The 7,500-nt window shown below is 47.7% G+C and overlaps 1 pseudogene across 1 annotated transcript in view; it reads left to right on the top strand.

Moving 5' to 3' along the window:
* LOC311339051 (membrane-associated guanylate kinase, WW and PDZ domain-containing protein 3-like) overlaps positions 1-7,500 on the top strand; it is a 133,465-nt pseudogene that overhangs the window by 101,759 nt on the left and 24,206 nt on the right. Inside the window, exons 7-8 of the transcript in view lie at positions 2,033-2,090; positions 5,892-5,998. The product of the transcript in view is annotated as a membrane-associated guanylate kinase, WW and PDZ domain-containing protein 3-like (transcript). The remainder of the gene's footprint in view (positions 1-2,032; positions 2,091-5,891; positions 5,999-7,500) is intronic.

Genomic DNA, 7,500 nt, shown 5'->3' with positions numbered 1-7,500 from the left:
ATACATATACACACTCACTTACATACTTACATACACACACACACACACACACACACACACTTCACACATGCTCCCCTCCCCAGGCGTCACATGACTCAGAAGGCTGGCAGACTTGGTTTAAGTGGAGCACCATTTCTGAAGACGCTAGATCACAGAGCATGTGTTCATCTGGCTGCATGTACGTATATATATTAGACACATCAGTGCTCATGTGTGTTAATGCACAAAGGAGAGGAAGGGTGGTGTGTGTGTGTGTGTGTGTGTGTGTGTTTTTGTGTGTGAGTGCGTGTTTTTGTGTGTGGGTGTTTGTGTGTGTGTGTGTGTGTGTGTGTATGTGTGAGTGAGTGTTTGTGTGTGTTTGAATCTGTGTGTTTTTTTGTGTGAGTGGAGTGCGTGTGTTTTTTGTGTGAGTGTGTGTGTTATTGTGTGTGTGTGTTTTATGTTTGTAAGTGTATGTGTGTGTGTCTACAGTTGTGTGTGTGTGTGTGTGTGTGTGTGTTCGTATGCAAGTGTGTGTGTGTGTGTGTGTGTGTGTGTGTGTTTTTGTGTGTGTGTGTTTTATGTTTGTAAGTGTATGTGTGTGTGTCTACAGTTGTGTGTGTGTGTGTGTGTGTGTGTGTGTGTTCGTATGCAAGTGTGTGTGTGTGTGTGTGTGTGTGTGTGTGTGTGTGTGTGTGTGTGTGTGTGTGTGTGTGTTTTTGTGTGTGTGTGTGTGTGTGTGTGTGTGTTTTATGTTTGTAAGTGTATGTGTGTGTGTCTACAGTTGTATGTGTGTGTGTGTTCGTATGCAAGTGTGTGTGTGTGTGTGTGTGTGTGTGTGTGTGTGAGTGTGTGTGTGTGTGTGTGTGTGTGTGTGTGTGTGTGTGTGTGTGTGTGTGTGTGTGTGTGTGTGTGTGTGTGTGTGTGTGATGCCTCTCCAATGTGCCCACCCCTCCAGAGGGGTCCTATGGGCAGTCTGAATGGGGAAGCCAAGTGACTGGAACAGGAGGCTCCCGGCTTTAATGCACTTGATGCAGCAGGCCGCCGAAAAACAGTAACTCACTGTGTCCGTGGCCCGGGAGCTATCCTCTTGGGTGTAGACTGAAGAGCGCTGTCTCTCTCTCTCTCTCTCTCGCTCTCTCTCTCTCTCTCTCTCTCGCTCTCTCTCTCTCGCTTTCTCGCTTTCTTGCGCTCTTTCTCTCTCTCGCTTTCTCGCGCGCTCTCTCTCGCACGCTCTTGCTCTCGCTCTCACTCTCTCTCAATTCAATTAAATAAATTTAATTCAAAAGAGCTTTATTGGCATGGAATACATTAGATTTACATTCTCTCTCTCTCTTCCCATCGCTCTCTCTCTCTCTCCCCCTTTCTCTCTCTCCTCCCGTCTCTCTTCTCCTCGCTGTCTCGTTCTCTCTTCCTATCTCTCTCTCCCTCTTGTCCGTTCTCTCTCTCCTCCTGTCTCTCTCTCTCTCTCTCTCTCTCTCTCTCTCTCTCTCTCCCTCTTGTCCGTTCTCTCTCTCCTCCTGTCTCTCTCTCTCTCTCTCTCTCTCTCTCTCTCACTCTCTCTCTCTCCCTCTCCATCTCACTCCATCTCTCTCTCACTCTCTCTCACTTTGTGCCCCACGTGCATGTGCATCGGGGCGTGAAATCATCACATCAGCTCATCCATGCGGCAAGTGCGCTTGTTAACAAATATGTTTTCCACAAATATGTTTGTCGAAAAATTATCATGGCTACTGTCTCTTATGGCCCCCCTCCCAACCCCACCCCCCCCAAACCCCCCTCTGCCTCTTGTCCCCCAACCAGAGGGTTCACCTTTCTCTCATGTGTGTTAAATGAAATAACCTCACCTCAGTTCTCTGTCTCAAACAGTCCACTGTTTTATATTTCCCATTCCAACCACTCGCTCCGTTATCTCTGTGGCTGCTGTGCAGCACATTTGCATACTCACTTTACATGCGTTTCCTGTACCGACACGACATCTCTCTTTGGTTATTCACTCTGTCCCGTCCCGTCCCCCCCCCCTCTCTCTCTCTCTCTCTCTCTCTCCCTGCAGAGCTGCCCTATGGCTGGGAGGAGATAGACGACCCCCAGTACGGCACCTACTACGTTGAGTGAGTGCCCTTTGTGTAGATCAACTGCAGTGTGTGTTGTCATGCGGTTTTGTTTGTTGTTTGTTGTTTTGTCTTTGGATCAGCGCACAAACCCAGCGTGAGCTTAAACAGAAGATGGATGCTTTTCAGTCTTTGAGCACATCCATCCAGTGTGACTTACAGACAGCGAATCCAGACACAGGTCATGAAAGACTCCGAGGGGTAGGGGGAAGCTTACTAAATGGCTGCCTCCAGGTAAACATTGACTGTGGACACTTGGGATCGAACCCAGAACCTTTCAAGTCAAACGTTGTGTGTGTGTGTCAATAAGCTGGTGCTTTATCCAATGTAAATACCCGGTGTGCATTCAGACATGGGGATTGAACCCGGTGCCTTTCGGTTGGGAAACACTGTAGTAAAAATACACTATCCAGCCCTCCTACCTGGATTATCTGTGCGTGGTGTATGTGTTTGCTCATCTGTGTGTGTGTGTGTGTGGGTGTGTACCTGTGTGGGTGTGTAGAGTATGTGTTTCTCTGGGAGTGTGTGTGTGTGTGTGTGTGTGTGTGTGTCCGTGCCACTGCACTGAGACACGCTGGGTAAAGTCATCAGCCCAGCAGCCCGGTCGCAGTAAAAACAATACAACAGGTGACAACGAGCGCAATCGGCTTTATGTAATTCCCACCAGGGAAAAGCAATCACACACAGAGAACACTTGGTGTTTCCCGATCTGGGCTCTGCTATTGTTCACCAGCAGGGGGCCAATCCAAGCCCTGCCGCCTGTGCCCGTTGACCTGTTTGAAGACACACTGATGATTGTGATCCTACTGTTTTGCTCAGTGTAAATAAGCATGAATGTGTGTGTGCGTGTGTGTGTGTGTGTGTGCGAGTTTGTGGGTGTTTGTCGATATGTTTGTGTTTGTCTGTGGTGTGCCTGCAAGGGTGTGTGTGAGTTTGTGCATGTGTGTGTTTAATGAATTTGCATGTGTGTCACAGTGGGTGTGCGTGTCTGCGTGTCTGTGTGTGTGTAAGCATCTGCCTTCATAGGCGTGTGTGCATGCATCCTTGTGCAAGTGTGTGTGACTGTGTGTATGTGCCTTTGTGCGTGTGTGTGTGTGTGTGTGTGTGTGTGTGTGTGTGTGTGTGTGTGTGTGTGTGTGTGTGTGTGTGCTTGTGCATGCAAGCCAAGGCCTGTCTGCTTCATTGCGGAGATGTGTTTCAGTGCGCTCGTTTCCACACTCAATCAGCTGCATGCAGCATCCATTACAGGAATGGAAAGGGAAGACGAGACATCTTCACCTCGGCATGCGAGAGCGCTCGGGTGTGTGTGGATGTGCGGGCGGAGGGGGAGAGGGAGCAATCGGGCTGCACATGAAAGGAGTTGGAAATGTGTTTTGTTGCGTTGCATTCACCACCCAGTCTCCCAGACAGGACAGACAGACAGGGGCAGCACCAGGGTCACAGACTTCTGCCCGGCCTTGTTGTAAGCCCTCTGGCGAACAGCAGCTTGAGACAACAAGCACTACAGATTGCTCCCAGGCTGCTTTCTGTTTCTCTTAAAGGAAACAGAATGAGGTTGGCTGGTCTAAGTGTGATTCCCATCGCGTCACTGCCACTTAGGGTCCTTTGTGTGGGCGACATGAGAAGACCAGACATATTATGATCTGCTCTGATTTGATTTGATCTCATTTCTCATCTCTTCTCATATCTACGATACAAATACAACAATTACATTAGTTACTAATGTCTCATTGTGTCTCAGTGTTACTAATTTAATATATATATATATATTATATATCATATGCTCTCCTCTCATGTTACATCATCTCATGTCCTCTTATCTGTATAATTGTATTTCAGCTTATATCATCTCAACTCATCTCTTTCTGATCTAATCCCTTCATCTCATCCTGTCTCATCTATTATCTATGTCATTAAGGAAGCCAGCCAGATATAGATTGCATTGCACCATGCACCATGATTCAATTACAAATGCACAGTTCCTTTAAAGGAAAACTCTTTCATAACCGATTACCCGAGAGGCCTCGATATCCATCCACCTGTCCTTCCACTTTCTTTAAACGCATATTCCTGGAACGCGAATTGTGTCGTGTTATATGCTTCTTATTATGTGTGTGTGTCTATACGTGTCTGTGTGTGGGGGTTTTATATTCATGTTTAGGTTTGGTTATGTTTGGTTATGTCTTTGGATGTCTGTCAATGGGTAGGGTAATGGAGAGCAGGATTGTGTAGTTACTAGGATCTTGCTAGCTAGCCTAAGGTGACCAGATTTCTGAGACAAAATCCGGGGACATTTTGGGTTCAGCGGAGTACAAACCTCCAAACAGGTGGTGTTTTTGTCATAGAAAACTAAAACGGCGACACTGCCCTTACCCTGGCGAACGGGATTGTTGACCGGGGGGGGGGGGGGGGGGGGAGGGGGCGGGGTGGTATGGGTTTGCAGACAGACGGGATTGTTAACGGGGGGGGGGGGGGCGGTGGAACAGGTTTGCGGACGGATGGGATTGTTGACAGGGGGGCGGGGCGGGTGGGGGGGGGGGGGGGGGGGGGGGGGGTGGTGCGGGTTTGTGGTCAGACGGGATTGTTGACGGGGGGGGGGGGGGGGGGGGACATTTCCGGGGATAGCAGTAGCCGGAGACAGGTCACTGAAAACGGGGACTGTCCCCGGAAACTGGGAACGTCTGGTCACCCTAAGCTAGCCTTCACTGCCAGCCAAAAGGTACTGGTTTCGACCCCCCATGTCCACAGTCTTTGTCCTTCAGCAAGGTCTCCTAATCAACCCTCTCCTTAACGGCATGTATTTAATGCCCCTTTCACACATGCAATCAGTCCCTGCAAAGTTCCGGAAGATATCCTGAATGGGGTCATATGGGAATTGGAACAGGTATCGATATTCCGAGAAATCTGAATCCGCAATTTGCCAGCACAAGCGTCAAGACCGAGTAACATGAGCTGATCTTTGCAGTGTGAATGTGTTGTGGATGAAAGCAGTAACATGAGCTGATCTTTGCAGTGTGAATGTGTTGTGGATGAAAGCAGTAACATGAGCTGATCTTTGCAGTATGAATGTGTTGTGGATGAAAGCAGTAACATGAGCTGATCTTTGCAGTGTGAATGTGTTGTGGATGAAAACAGTAACATGAGCTGATCTTTGCAGTGTGAATGTGTTCTGGATGAAAGCAGTAACATGAGCTGATCTTTGCAGTGTGAATGTGTTCTGGATGAAAGCAGTAGCATTGCAGAGAGAGACACATAAAGGATTAAGCACGTCTGACCTAAGAAGCTTTCATACGAAGAGAGCGAACCAATCACAAGACTTTACGCTGAAAACATATCGGCGACTTTACCTTAACGTGGCAGTGCTTACCTGTTTTTTTTGGATATCAATACTGCTTATTGTTATTTGCAAACAAGCTCCTTTTATCATGAATGGCCCGAAACAGGTTCCGAAATAAGGGAGCACCTCTCAGTCCGTGAATTTTGTGTTGCATTAGCGCCATCTGCTGGTCTGTCCCGTGGCGGCAGTTCTGTTCCGGCATTATTATGCCATGTTTGAACGTGAACGTAAATATTCCAGATATGTGACGCATGTGTGGATAGTGGAAATCACTAGCGGTGCCCGAAAGGTTATCCCAGCTCAGTTACTTTGAATAAAAAAGTCAATAAAGTCAATAATAGTGATGTGTGTGTGTGTGTGGATGCTAATGTGTATCGTTGCCTGGATGCTAATGAGTATTTTTGTGTGTTCTTGGATGTGTGTGTGGTGTATGTGTATTTTATGCGTGTGTTTGGATGCTCCAGCCACATCAACCAGAAGACCCAGTTTGAGAACCCCGTCCTGGAGGCTAAGAAGAGGCTGAACCAGGACTCTTCTGCCCTCCTCCTAAAAGCAGCCGGAGCCATGCAAGGTAACCCCTCAGTTCTCCCCGGAGCCATCCAGGTCCAGCCACGCCTTTAAGGAGACTTCCCCTTCCCTTCTCCTTTGGGCTTGCCTCCGTGATGATCCATTTAAGGCAGGGTCCTAAATGGCCGAATCGACCGGCCATTGGCTGGGGGAAGTTTGGACCTTGATGGAAGCTCCAACACTAGCTTAAGCGCTCGCCTTACGTCACTCAACTCGCTCAGAAATGTTGGCCGTGTCCCAATTCAGGGGTTGCATCCTTCGAAGGACGCATTTGAAGACCGCATACGTCACAGCGGCGCGTCAAGTGCTGTCCCATTTCGAAGGGTCCTTCGAATGCGGCCGAGATATGCAGCCTTCGTTCCCCGGGTTTGAAGGACGCATCGGATGCATCCTTCACGGCCCGATGTATCCCAACATTCGTTGCGCGTTGGATATTTTTTCAGAAATGGCGCGGAGAGAGCGGAAGCAGCAGCTGCAGCGAATACATATTTAATGACAAAACGATGTAAAAACATTTTTTTAATATAAAAGTAAGGTTGGGACCATTTTAAATATGTAACTTTATTGTCAAAGTTCAATGACATTAACGCTAGACATATAACGTTAAACTATAACGTATAGACATATAACGTTCTATAACGTTTAAGCCAACGTCCTCTCTTCCTCTTCACCCGGCGGTGAATCTTCTCCCACTCCAATAAAAGATAAAACATAACCAATACAATTATGATTTCTGGCTCCATATTTCTCCTCCGCTGTCCGGTTTAAACCGCAGCTGTCAGGGTTGCTAAGAGACAGGAGCGGCGCGTGGTCACGCAAGGTAAAGGACGTCAACGGCTGGTTACGCAATCCGGAAATGCTCCGTAGGCTAGACCGTCCCATTCCACAACGCTCGTTCGGCCTTCGATGCAGCCTTCGCAGTCTACGAAGCCTGCATCCTTCGAAGGATGCAGCCCCTGAATTGGGACACAGCCGTTGACATCCTCCTTTTGTCCATTGATGATTTTCTAAGGTTGTGGAATTGAGTGTTACGTTATGAACACATACAATGACCCATCAAGTCTAGAAATAGAGAGAAATACACTCTGGCACTCTCCAACCGGGGGCTGAAAGATGTAGAAGGAAGAAAGAAGGAAGTACAAAGAATCCATGTGATACAAAATGATAGCCCTTAAGAGTATGCATTCGGAACAAGAGATGGTTACATAGTAAAAAATAAAGCAATTTCTCAGCATATTCAGATGGAGTAGTGACCTTTAGAAGCAGAATTGTGCTTTCAAGAGGGCTCAAAAGAGCACTTGGCTCAGTGGCTGGGACTGAAGGTTTGGAAGGTTTGGAAGAAGATATTTTTTTTGCCGGAGGTTTATCATTTTTACTTTCTGTTGGGGCGGGGGGGGAGACATCCAGGAGATGAAGACCAGAACCTTCCTTCCGTCACCATGTTCATCTGATCCTCCTTAAAGTCTGGTGGGAAGAATCTTGGATTCCTTTCTATTCTGTCAGTAT

This window comes from Micromesistius poutassou (assembly GCF_964030765.1).
Source record: "Micromesistius poutassou genome assembly, chromosome: 2".
Classification (NCBI taxonomy): Eukaryota; Metazoa; Chordata; class Actinopteri; order Gadiformes; family Gadidae; genus Micromesistius; species Micromesistius poutassou.
This window is presented reverse-complemented; position numbering and strand designations above follow the sequence as displayed.